At 42.8% G+C, this 12844-nt stretch overlaps 1 protein-coding gene and 1 non-coding gene across 3 annotated transcripts in view; both read right to left on the bottom strand.

The window, feature by feature from the left end:
- Nucleotides 1-12844, bottom strand: part of Rreb1 (ras responsive element binding protein 1) — a 190450-nt gene that overhangs the window by 171484 nt on the left and 6122 nt on the right. The window lies entirely within an intron of this gene.
- On the bottom strand, nucleotides 10770-10876 carry LOC116082839. Its single transcript, XR_004115469.1, has one exon. It is a non-coding gene; the product is annotated as a U6 spliceosomal RNA (small nuclear RNA).

Genomic DNA, 12844 nt, shown 5'->3' with positions numbered 1-12844 from the left:
ATACCTTTGTGATAGTAACAAATGGAAAAAGAATGACATTTGCTCTATTATGTAAGGGGACCTGACTTATGCTGGACACTAGTCAGTATATAAAGTTACTCTAATTTCAAAGGATGTGGCACCTCTGATACTAAATTCAGGAAAACACAGGGTATTGGAAGTATACCCTAAGAAGATCTCCAGCACTCTGTCAGTGATCTGGCAGTAAATACTGAGACAACTTAATTCTACCAGTAAGGAAGAAGTTACAGATTGAAAGCAGCCTTAGATAATAGAGAAAAATAAATCAGGCTGCCAAATTTTTGGATAAATGTCAACAACAGAAATCAGAAGTCTACAATGGTTTAATTCGGGTAAACTGTCAAATCTGGTAAAATAAAAGCCAGGTTCAGCCCTCTTAGAACAGAGCAGTGGTTGTGATGAGTTGTCACACTGTCCATAGTTGTTGTCTAAGCTGTGCCTCATGGAACACAACATTTGACTAGTGTTATCTAAATATGATCACACTCAGCTCATAAAATAGACCAAATAGCTGCAAGGAGATATACACAGAGATGCTTGATGTACCATTTGATGCATTAAAATGTATATATACATATATATGTATAAGTACATATATATGTGTGTGTGCTTGTGAGTGTGTATTTTATATTATATAATGAGTAAGTAAGAATAGGTTATATATTATACCAAGTAATACATACCACATATTTGGGCTAATGTTCCTTACACATGTTGGGGTAGATAGGAAAATAAAATATGTATTATAGATAGTTTTATTTTTTTATTGAAAATGTTTATATATTTATATGCCTTTCTGTGTGCATGTATAACAGTTCTCAACCTGTGGGTTGTGACCCCTTTGTAGTTTGAACAACCCTTTCATAGGGATCACCTGAGACCATTGGAAAACTGTGATGATTTACATTACAATTCATAACTAGCAAAATTATGGTTATGAAGTAGAAGCAGAAAATGCTTTTATGGTTGGGGTGATGACAACATGAGGAACTGCATTAGTGGGTCGAAGTAGTAGGAAGGTTGGGAACCACCACTCTAGAAGGACAGCAAGATCTCCTAACTATTGGAATGCCTTTCCAGACCCTAGATGAAGCTTAACAAGGAAAAATATCAGACTTTCTTAGATGTCGAAGAAGCTCCCTGTGAACAAACAGAATTAGTGTTCAAACACATAAACTCCTGTATTCCATGTTCTTGGTACACATTATACACTAAACATTTACTCAGTAAAGCCTTTCAACTACTGTCCAAAAAGTAGCTGTATTTTCTCCTAATCTGATGTAAAACAGCTTCTCCTCTGTTATAGTTTACATTTTACTTTTTCTTTTTTATGCTGGGTATCTTCCTTATGCCTGGGGCCCTGTGCATGGTAAGTACATATTCTATATCTCCCAGTCCAGAATCCCCATTTTATAAGTGAGAGAACAGAGGCAAAACAAATTCTTCAGGTCAGTGAGACTCCATGCAGGGTCAGTATCCAGGTCTGACACTGATGTTTCTGCACACTGTCTTCTGATGTGCCCGACTAGTGTAAACACGACATTTCTACCCCAGTTCCTCTACAGATTCAGTATAGTCCCACTAAAGAGTCTAAAAACTTCAGTTAGGGAATTAAAGATGTTTCTAACGTTTAGAGAGGAAGGCAGCAAGCCGAGGACACCAAGACATCCTCGGAGAACAACTAGGTGGAGGACTCATCAGAAAGCTGTGACAGTTCATTGCACCACAGAGGGTTGACACAGCGGTTGTTGAACAGGCTCGAAAGCATGCAATGAGACTGGGCATTGATGTTACAGATACAATTCCAGATGATACCTCAAGAACACCTCCCAGGCTCCATTGCAACAAGCACTTAAGACAGACTTCATTCACGAATGTCAACATTCTTCACCAAATCCACATGAATGGAATGTGATGGTAATATGTGAATGGGAAAAAAAAATTCAGTAATGGCTACAATAGAGTAACCTCATGTTTATCTTCATGGATAGGGAATAATTTGTTTGTTTGTTTGTTTGCTTGCTTGCTTGTTGGAGACAGTGTCTCTTCTAGCTCAGGCTGGCCTAGAACTCACTATACAATCAATGATGACTGTGAATTCCTGATCTTCCTGCCTGTCTCCTAAATGCTGGCATTCTGTGAAAGCCCCACCACTCCCAGCTTCAGAATAATTTCTTCGTGGGGGTGGGATGGGGTGGGGGTGGAGATATACATGGAAGACAGCAGCCAATCTTGGCTCTTGCTCTTCAGGTGTAGTCTGCCTTGCCTGGGGAATAGAGTTTCTCACTTGAGCTATGTAACTAACTCAACAATTAGGCTGCATTAGCCAGCACGCACTATCATCTTCACCAAAAAATTGTCATTCGGCAAAGTTAATTTAATTAATTATACGTTAACGTGTGTGGGTGTTCATGTTTGTGTATCACATACATTCATGGTACTAAACTGAACTGAACCCTGGAACTGAAGCTACAGAGGATTTTGAACCTTCCTGTGGGTGCTGCAAACTGAACCTGAGTCCTCTACGAGAGCAGCTGCTGCTTTTAACCACTGACTTGTCCTCCCCCAGGAAAGTTTTTTAAAAAATGATAACTATGGGTCTAGGAGATGGCTCATTGCATCAAAGGCTTACCACACAAGCCTGGCAGCCTGAGTTCAATCCTTGGAACAGTGGAGAGACCTCCTGAGAGCTGACTTCTGACCTACAAACTGCTGTGGTACGTGCACGCTCACATCCTACTACTAATAGGTAAAATTAAATTTCACAAAAGATATCTGCCTCTGTTAGCCACCTGTATTCCTGTGCAATATCCCCCAGCATAATTAAAAAGATATAAATATATCTAAAATTTATGTAAACATATAATTGCCTGTCAATTATAATTCAGTAAAATCAGGAAAATTAGCTCACATTCACTGTTAGTGATAGAAACTGGATATTTACTTTGGAAAACATTGTAATTAATAGTACAGAATTAAAAATACAAGTCCTACCACTCAGGGGTGGCATACGTCTTCAATCCCAGCACTCAGGAGATGGAGGCAGGCAGAGCTCTGTGAGTTCAAGGCCAGCCTGATCTACAGAGCAAGTTTCAGGACAGTCAGGGCTACACAGAGAAACCCAGTCTTGAAAAACCAAACCAAAGCAACCAACCAACCAACCAACCAAACAAACAAACAAAAAAACCCCAAGTATCCCATGACACAGCAATCCACCTTCCACACCCATCCTAGGGAAATATTTACACAACAGTAAAGAGAGCTATCTAGAAGGGTCTTGTGCTGGTTTGTTTTATGCCAACTTGACACAAGCTAGAGTTATCTGAAAGACAGGAACCCCAACTGAGAAAATGCCTCCATAAGATGAGGCATTAGGACATTTTTGTAATTGGTGATCAATGGGGGAGGGCCCAGCTCGTTGTGGGTGATGCCATCCCTGGGCTGGTGGTCCTGGGGTCTATGAAAAAGCAGGCTGAGCAAGCCAGGGGAAGCAGCACCTGTCCATGGTCTCTGCATCAGCTCCTGCCTCGAGGCTCCTGCTCTGCGTGAGTTCCTGTTGTGACTTTTTTCCAGTGATGGTCTATGATCTGAAAGTGTAAGCTGAAGAAGCCCCTTCCATCCTGAGTTGCTTTTGGTCATTGTGTTTTATCACAGTAATAGTAACCCTAACTGAGACAGGTATTGACAGCCTTTTGCATAAGAGCCAGAATATAGAAAATATGGTTCAAATGTCTATCAAGAGTAAAGTGCCAGGCATGGGTGGTGCGCGCCTTTAATCTCAGCACTTGGGAGGCAGAGACAGGTGGATTTCTGAGTTCGAGGCCAGCCTGGTCTACAGAATGAGTTCCAGAATGGCCAGGGTATACAGAGAAACCCTGTCTCAAAACAAACAAACAAACAAACAAACAAAAAAAACAAAACAAAAAACAAATAAAGGATTAAAGTGCCAAATGACATTGTGGGAATCCAGAGGGCTACCAGCAATGAGCAACAGATCACAGCTATGGACATCAACATGACAGAGACAAGCAAGTACCATTTGTAGTTCAGCCAGGTCTGGTCCCTGAAATCTTAGCACTCAGGAAGTAGAAGCAGGAAGATTTTGGGTTTGAGGCCAGCCTGGGCTACATAATAATACTTTCCCTCCCCATAAGAAAAAAAGGAACTTCTTCCAAGGTTGTTCTGGGAAGCTACCATCAACACGATGCATGTTGGCAGGAGTAGAGAAAGGTGGAGGCAGGAGGATCTGCAGTCCAAGCTTAGCTTCTGTGACAGAGTTAGAAGCCAACCTAGAACTCATGAAATTATTTAAAATAGAGATGATAGCCAGACAGTGGTGTGCCTTTGATCCTAGCACTCTGGGGGAAGAGGCAGGAGGATCTCTGTGTTTGAGGCCAGCCTGGTCTACAGAGTGAGTTTCAGGACAGCCAGGGCTACACAGAGAAACCCTGCCTCAAAAATACAAAAAGTTTTAGAGTTAGGGTTAGTTAGGATTAGAGTTAGGGTTTTCTGCATACAACTTAGGTATGTACTTCCAAATACTAGTAGTCAATTCTAGATGGTTCATAGTAACTACTGTAATATAAATGTCATGTCATTAGAAGAGATATTTTTGTGTGTTTTAGGCAATATTGACAACAGCAGGGGGAGGCTGTATAGGTTTAATAAATAAGCAGCTGACATTTTTGTTTTTCTGGAATATTTTGATTCACAGTTGGGTGAGTCCCTGGATGCAGATTTGTGGTTGTGTTGGGTTCTGATTTATATTAAGTTGAATGGTTGAAGTCACTTAAGGGTCTGTCTTAGCGAGGGTTTTATTGCTGTGAAGAGACACCATGACCAAGGCAACTTTTATAAGGAAAACGTTGAATTGAGGCTGGCTTGCAGTTTCAAAGGTCTAGCCCATTATTATCATGGTGGGAAGCATGGTAGCGCCCAGGCAGACATGGTGCTAACGAAGTTGTTGAGAGTTCTACATATAGATCCACAGACAGCAAGGAGGAGACTGTCTCAACACTGGGCATAGCTTGACTATATATGAGACTTCAAAGCCCTCCTCGCAGTGGCATACTTTGTCCGACAAAGCCACACCTCCTAATAGTGTCACTCCTTATGGGTCAGGCATTCAAACACGTGAGTCTATGGAGGCCATACGCATTCAAACCACCATAGGGTACATACCTCTAAGTCATGGATTATCAAGTTTAAATACAGCAGTATTTTTCTTTTTTCAGTGCGAGGGATAGAACCTAGGGTCTCATACATGTCTGGCAAGCTACTCTATCACTGAGCCAAAAGCCCTATCCCAAAAGCAATGTCCAATTTAATAATTCTTTTTTACTCATCTTCTGATGTAAAAATTAAAAACCCTTCCAAAACTTAAAACCTAAGACTTTTATTTATTTATTTATTTATTTTTTGGAGAGGGGTTCGGGAGTTAGGGAAGCAGAGTTTCATTATGAATGTAGCTTTGGCTTGTTTGGAACTCGATATGCAGACCAGGCTAGCTTCCCCCTGCTCCTACTTCTTGAATGCTGGTATTAAAGGCATGCGAACACCCGTGACTCTCCATTTTGATTGCAACCAAGCACAGAGCTATCCAGAAAGCACTAGCTGGTTCTCCAGATGTGTGATTAAAGTGACTCTCAGAGAACAAATAGATGGCTGCTTAACCAGAGGTTCCTGCTGACAGCCCAGCATCCGTTTTTTTCTAGGAGCCACTTAAATCTTCCCCTCTTGTTAAGCTGCAAAGATTGAAACAAAATGTTTGCTAGCCAAACAAACACTGGTTTTAAAATTCTGCACTTGACTGGTTGGGTAAAATACCTGTTTACCGAAATAAATGTTTTCTTTGGAAAACCTCTGCTCCTGTGGTCGCTTTCCAAGAAACACACCAGGATTACCAGGAAGGTAATGTCACACCTTGATAGACAGAGGCTGGCATCTTAGGGCGATGGCACCGGGTTAACTCTCACAAGACAGAACAACAGTGGCAAAGTCAAGTGCTTGACAGCTCAATCCCACAACCGAAAATGCTGTGACTGCATCCTGGACTACACCAGCTTCCTTCCCAAGAGAACCCCTTACAGTTTTCACAAATGACCTCCTTATACTAACTGGAAATGGTAATTGTGGACCTAGGTCTGTTGCTGTAGAGGTGTGAGCTCTGGTCATCATATATGATGTGATGTGTGTTGTATAGTGCCTGCTTGCATATGTGTGGAAACACTCGGTGTCTTTCTGTCACTCTCCACCTTATTTTTTGAGACAGGGTCTCTTACTGAACATGGGGTTCCCTGTTTCAGTTCTTGCTGGCCAGCAAGCCCTTAGCACCAGCCTGTCTTGTACTTCCTGGTTCAGGTTTGGGGGGGGGAGGAAGGAGGAAAAGGGTAGGGGAGGGGTTACGGACTGCCATGTCCAGATTTATTATTTTTAATGTAGATGATGGGGATATAAAGCTTATGCAGCAAGCATTCTACCCACTGAGCCATCTCCCCAGCCACCAAAGGCATCTCTTAGTAAGATTCATAAACATCCCGAAATGCTCTGATTCACTATGCAGTTGCACCAAGCTCAAGGCAAGTTTAACTTGAAACCCATTTAAGTAACCCTCCCATTCCCACTCTATCTCCCACCCATTTCCCCATTTCTATTCTTTTTTCTTTTTTAAAAAAAGATTTATTTTTCTTATTTACATGAGTACACTGTAGCTGTTTTCAGACACACCAGAAGAGGGTTGTGAGCCACCATGTGGTTGCTGGAAATTGAACTCAGGACCTCTGGAAGAACAGTCAGTGCTCTTAACCACTGAGCCATCTCTCCAGCCCCCCTTTTTCTTTTCTAAGGCAGAGTCTTACTATGTAGCTCTGGATGGATGGTCAGGTACTTGATATGTAGCCTAGGTCAGCCTCTATGGCAAGCCTCTAGTCTCAGCCTTCTGAGTGCTGGGGTCATTCCACATCTAGGACTTAATTAAAGAACCAAAGGGAAATAGCATAAAAGATAGCTGTGAAGCCCGGCAGTGGTGGCGCAAGCCTTTAATCTCAGCACTTGGGAGGCAGAGGCAGGCGGATTTCTGAGTTTGAGGCCAGCCTGGTCTACAGAGTGAGTTCCAGGACAGCCAGGGCTATACAGAGAAACCCTGTCTCAAAAAAAAACCAAAAAAAAAAACAAACAAAACAAAACAAAACAAAACAAAAAGATAACTGTGGTACCCAGAGATTAATTTCATACGAAGGCTCCAGTCCAGACATTATATTTGACCAAATAAAATCCCCCTACAGTTTAAGGATTTTCATCAGTGTTTCCTCTTCCAGGTGTGGCAGCAGTCCAGCACTCTGGTGGTGGAGTCAGGAAGATCCAGAAGTCAAAAGCAGCCTCTGCCACAGCATGAATTTGAGGCCAGCTTGGGCCAGGTGAGACCGAAACAAGTGAGATCTCAAACAAGCAAGCAAGCAAACCAGCAAACACACAGTCTCCTGCTAATGTCAGGCTTTACGGAATATGGTGGATCCATTATTGGCCATAATAAGGCTTTCCCAATGAAGCACATTCTCCTATCTTAAAAAAAAAAATGCATATAGCCAAGTAGCCCATGTTTTTACTTATAATGTGCTAAGGCATGTTACAAAATATGCAAAATTGGGCAACACACAGGACTTATTTGAAATAAGTTCTACCAGTGACCAATAAGATATAAGAAGGCTGATGAGGTGACTACAAAAACTATCCTCTGGTTTGAACATTCACACTTGCTGCATGCCTGCACACACATGGACACACATGCATGCTCGCACACACACAGATACACACACTCATCATCATCATCAAGGAAATAAAAGTAAAAAAAGATGGAATGGGTATGTGGCTCAGTTGGTAGAATGTATGATTAGCATGCACAAGGCCCTGGGCTCAATCTCTAGTATGGGGAGGAACCAAATCAAACCAAACCAAACCAAACCAAACCAAACCAAACCCAGGAACAAACTCAATGTCACCAGAGAAATCAAAATCCTAATGAGATACCACTTTAATTTCAATAGGATGGTGACAGTGTGTTGTTTGAGCCTGGCACTGATGTGAGTTCATCAGACTGCCCTTGAACTCACAGAGGTCTCTGCCTGCTTCTGCCTCTTGAATGCTTAAAGGTGGTATAGCAGTGAGCATAGCCTAGAGGTAGAGAATTTTGAAAAAATAGAAAATAACAAAGACTAGCAAAGATACGAAGAAATCTGTGCTATGCATCGCTGGACAGAATGTAAAATGGTGTGCCCAAAGCAGAAAAGAGCTTGGTAGCTATCTACAAAGTTAAGGAACTAACCAGCAATTCCACTGATGCCTGCAAGCCAGTCCTCGCTGCATCGTTCAAATCAGCTAAGGGCCACAAACACCACAGGCACCTGTTTGCACAGTGAAATCAAGCGTTTAGAAGGAGACCTTAGGAAATGTGAAGACTAAACAAAGTGTGCTGCACACAAAGGGCAGGGTATGATTCAGCCTTAAAAAAAAGGAATGGAGTGCTGAGCCGGGCTACGCCAGAGATGAATTCTGAAAAAAACGTATGCTAGAAAACCCAGCAAGACTCAAAAGTATGAATACACTATATTCCACTGGTATGAAGTATCCAGAATGTGCACAGGGAGTAGAAGGTTCACTGGAAGTTATGGGGGGGTCTTGGGCAAGACATGATAGGGAATTAATTCTTAATGGATGCAGGACTCGTGTTTGGGGTGATTTTAAAAAACTGTTGATGTAGAAGGGAGATCTACTTACAAATACTCTGGATGCAACAGATGCCACTGTCCCATGCACTTGAACTAGTTACAGCAGCAAATTTTATGCTACAAAGAGCTGACCACAATAAAATGGTTTATCTTGAAAAGCCAACACTACAGAAGGAAAGGGAAAATCCACAAATTGATGTTCTGTTTTCTTTCCACATCCCAGTGGGTCTTCCTGCATGCACCAGGGTAGGTTCCAAGCAAGACCTAGCACTGGTGGTCTAGCGGTGGTGGTGGTGGGGTATCGGGAAGATATTTGGGCCTAAATCTAAAAGCAAATTTTATTTATTTATTTATTCATTCATTCATTCATTCATTCATTCATTCATTTTTGGTTTTTCAGGACAGGGTTTCTCTGTGTAGCCCTGGCTGTCCTGGAACTCACTCTGTAGACCAGGCTGGCCTTGAACTCAGAAATCCACCTGCCTCTACCTCCCAGTGCTAGGATTAAGGGATGTGCCACCACTACCTGGCTGCAAATTTTATTTTTAATTTAAGGAGAAGAGGAACCTTTTCAGTAAATGTTCTACAGAATCAGATAGAGACACCAAAGAGCTGGTCTTATCCCTTGCAGCAGAGAACTGGAGATCTTAGTTAACTAACCGTGATAAAACACCCGAAAAGCCCCCTTCAGTTCTGCAAGGGATTCAGGAGCGCATTTGCTCCCTCCATGCTATGGCCCAGATAGCCTTCTAAAACTAACGGGGTGCTTTTGTTGTTGTTCTTAAGTAAGACCCAAGTCCCAATTTAACTTCCTCCTTTCCAAAGCTAGTTTCAAAGTCATTTTCATCACCCCCACCCGCCCCCAGGCTCAAGAGCATCAATCACAAGGCAAAATGACAGGAAATAATAAAACGATTAACAGCTCAAGACCGAGTGGCACCAACACTGCCCATGCCCAGAGTGTCAAATATGAGGCTGGCTGAGGACCAAGGTAATCAGAAGTAAGACACAGAAGTCTGAGGGCTGAGCTGACACTTCAGTGGTCTGCAGCAGTCCTGTTGAACATGTGACTGGCAAAGCAAAGGGGCACAGCTCTGGGACGCCTATACAAAGTAGTGTAAGCGCTCCATCCACATTTCCTGACGTTTCTTTTCAGTCACACAGTTTTGCTGTGCAAACAGGCTTGTGTGGAGTGCTGCAGTTTGGGGTTTAAAAGCTGGAGGGCTTTTTTAGTTCAGAAACCAACCAACCATCCACCCTCGGATTTAAAAAGAAAACTAACCTTAAGATAACGCTCTGCTCCCAAGCCCATCTCAGCTTCCCCATTTTAGAGGTCTACAGTGTGACAAGAACAACTGATTGTCCCTTTACTCTGGCAGTCCTGTTGAAACCCAAAACTATCATGCACTGAGAAAGACAAACATTATATAAACGCAGTATGAAATAGTCAATACACACCATCAGTTGCATTGTGTGATTACCTAGTGTCTGTGAGATCCTGGGCTTCACACCTAGCACCACTAAATGTATAGGTCTATATACATGTACACGTGTACACAGATGAATATGCATATACATATATATGTATACATATACATGCATATATTCATACACACACATATATAATAGCAAGAACTCCCGCCGGGTGGTGGTGGCGCATGCCTTTAATCCCAGCACTTGGGAGGTAGAGGCAGGCAGATTTCTGAGTTCTAGGCCAGCCTGGTCTACAGAGTGAGTTCCAGGACAGCCAGGGCTATACAGAGAACCCTGTCTCAAAAAACCAAAAACCAAAACAAAACAGCAGGAACTCCCAAGTTAGTACTTTAAACAGCTACTTATGCCTACGTCCTTACATATAGCTCAGTTGGTACAGTGCTTGTCTATCATGCAGGAAGCCCTTGGTTCAATGCCCAGTACTGCAGATCCCCAATATTGTAGTACACACCTCTGATCCTCTAGCACTCAGGAGATAGAGGAAGGAGGATCCAATATTCAAGGTAACTATATAAATGAGATTCTGGTTTTTTTTTTTTTGAACGCTTCACGAATTTGCGTGTCATCCTCACACAGGGGCCATGCTAATCTTCTCTGTATCGTTCCAATTTTAGTATATGTGCTGCCGAAGCGAGCAGGAGATTCTGTTTTAAGTTGAGAGATGACTAGGAGGAATGAATCTCATCTGCAGCTCTATGTTTCTACACTATTATAGTATAAAGGATTTAGAAAGAGATGCTACATCTGTTTTCCAAACTGGTTCTACTAAGGCATACGTGACTGAAGGGGACCAGGACACCAGACTTCTCCCAAGCTCTTGGTGACACAGTATATTACCTATGCCTGATTTGGATGGTACCATTAAAAAAAGAAATCTATTGCTATCCAACCCCTGGCTTTGAACTCCTGGCTTTGAAAAGAGGAATCCTCCTAATTTAGAGATGTGAACACCATGGATGTTATTCGAAGTGTTCTGCTTTAGTTCCAACACTGAGATTGTTTAAAAATTCTCTTCTCTGGGCCTTCTAACATGCTAGATTTAAAAAGTTGCCAAACTGGTTTTAACACATCTTTTTAAGGCTGATAAACAAAAGGCAGTTTTGAGTAAAATCAGCTAATTCCACCAGTTTCATAAATCCAGCAGTTCATTTAGATGGAAAGCCATGAAATAAACTATACATGTTCCCCAACTGCCACAGCTATGGGAGGGGATTTCTCCTTTGGAGAAAACACAAACAGAAAACTTCTTTCGACCTGAAGCTGACCTGTTGGAATGATGGCCTGCAAATCTCTTTTGTGGACATTATGAATTGCTGCTATGGGAGAACAGTAAGTAATTATGAAAATAGTTTAGCATTTAAAAATGTGCTATTGGGCTGGAGAGATCGATTAGTGGTTAAGAGTGCTTACTGGTCTCCCAGAGGACCAGAGTTTCATTCAGCTCATAACCACCTGTAACTCTAGCTTCAAGAGACCTGATACCACTAGCCTCCATGGGTACCCGGACTCGTGTGCACAAAGCAAAGCCCTACATATGCAGAGCAGGGTGGAGTGTGGGGTGATGATTCTGCCACTTACAACCCTCAGTGTCCATTTTAAACAGGAGCTTTCGCCTGCTCACTCACCAGGCGTGTCACACCATAGACACCCGAGCTGTTCTCTTTATACTGTATAAACCAAAGAAGAGCCAACGATCAGTTTGTAGTTGGATAATGGATACTGGCCCGATTGAAAGTTAGCTGTGACAGGATGTCTGACTGGTGTTCAACAGAACACACATTTCTTTTGCGACAATAAGAAAGAAATGGGTAGGAAGTCTGTAGGTAGGCATTTCTCACACCCTAAAATGGCCATTGCCTTTTTAGAATCTTAGTCCAAGCTTCTGATGATGTAGCTGTCTTTAGGCTGGTAGACCTTGTGGGCTTACAGCTTGCGGCTCGCCTCACCTCACCTTAGACAGACAGAGCTGCCTTGAGACATCAGCCAAACAGTCTACTCCCGGGGATACTGCCAATGGCCACACCCTAGGTCTGTGAATCCAAAGGTACAGGAAGTGGTCTGCCCAAGCTGGGTTATTGCATCATTCCCACCGGCTTCCATGTACACAGTTTGAGTCACTCCCCACCACACAGGGCTCAGAAACTCCACCTCCTTCCAACTCAGCCGGACAGAGGGCTTGAGGCACACATCCCATCCTCTCTTCCAGACCACTGCTAAATTTGGAAGGCGGCAGGTCATTGGGATAAAAACAACTCTGAGTACTGTCTGTCAAGGGCTGTCCATTCCCTCCCCAAACAGAGGACAAGTCTGACAAGAACACATGGAAAAGCTAGAACTTTCTCGGTCTCCTTCGCAGAGTTACAGGCAGCTAGAGGATGTCTCCAGCTGTACCGTAAACTGGCAGAGATGAACGTTATCCCAAAGGACCGGCACTAGGATGTCCTAAAGGGCTTATTGAAAATATGGACTGCTGACCCCAGGATGATTTGATGCTGCACCGAGGGGTGGGGCTCCTTAATCTGACAAGGCAGGTCAGAAGCCACTGAGCTAAAGCACTTTGGTTAGAACAGTGCTGAGCCATCATTTGGGCTCTGCAAAAAAAAAAA

Source organism: Mastomys coucha, unplaced genomic scaffold (assembly GCF_008632895.1).
Source record: "Mastomys coucha isolate ucsf_1 unplaced genomic scaffold, UCSF_Mcou_1 pScaffold7, whole genome shotgun sequence".
NCBI lineage: Eukaryota > Metazoa > Chordata > Mammalia > Rodentia > Muridae > Mastomys > Mastomys coucha.
Note: the sequence above shows the minus strand (reverse complement) of the source record. Positions and strands in the feature narration are given on the sequence as shown.